The sequence below is a fragment of the Phoenix dactylifera genome, unplaced genomic scaffold, assembly GCF_009389715.1.
Source record: "Phoenix dactylifera cultivar Barhee BC4 unplaced genomic scaffold, palm_55x_up_171113_PBpolish2nd_filt_p 000875F, whole genome shotgun sequence".
Taxonomy (NCBI): domain Eukaryota; kingdom Viridiplantae; phylum Streptophyta; class Magnoliopsida; order Arecales; family Arecaceae; genus Phoenix; species Phoenix dactylifera.
The window spans coordinates 156,852-157,680 of NW_024068238.1; the positions used below are offsets into that span (position 1 = coordinate 156,852).

General features: G+C 39.7%; 1 pseudogene; it reads right to left on the reverse strand.

The window, feature by feature from the left end:
• Positions 1-298: 298 nt before the first annotated feature.
• On the reverse strand, positions 299-396 carry LOC120107471 (annotated as a pseudogene).
• Between the last annotated feature and the right edge of the window lie 433 nt (positions 397-829).

An 829-nucleotide genomic window follows, 5' to 3' on the forward strand; every position in this document is an offset into this window, starting at 1 on the left:
AAATGTAGGACACTTTGAAATCAAACCAGGAGTAATTCAATTGCTCCCCAAGTATCATGGGATGGAATCCAAGAACCCTTATCTTCATCTTAAGGATTTTGAGGAAATTAGTATCACATTTAGAGTGCCAAATGTATCGGAAGACGTCCTTAAATTGACCTTGTTTTCTTTTTCCTTAAAGGACAAAGCCAAAACATGGCTGAACTCCTTGAGACCTAGATCGCTAGGAACATGGCATGACATGCAAAGAGAATTCTTGAAAAAATTATTTCCCGCACAAAGGACTAACTTTTTGAAAAGGCACATTAGTAATTTCCAACAAAAAGACCATGAAACATTTTATGAATGCTGGAAGAGATTTAAAGATTTGCTTCTCTCTTGTCCTCATCATGGGTTTGAAACATGGAGAACCATTAGTTTCTTTTATGAAGGGTTGTCTCCACAGTTAAAATAATTTATAGAGACTATGTGCAATGGTCTATTTTTGGAAAAGCAACCCGATGAGGCATGGGACTATTTAGACTCTCTCGCAGAGACTGCACAATTATGGGATACAGGGGATAGAGTGAATAAACCTTTGCCTAAGCCTACTAGCATTCACACGGGGGCCTTTACAACCTTAGTACTCAGGATGATATTCAGGCTAAAATGGCAGCCCTTACTAGGAAGGTAGAGGAAATTGAACTTAGAAGGATTGAACCCGTCAAGACCGTAGAACATAACAGCGAGTGTTGTAGGATTTGTAAGATGCCTGGCCATCTCATCACTGATTGCCCCACAATACCCGCATTCAAGGAAGTCTTGCACGATCAGGCCAATGTTATGAATA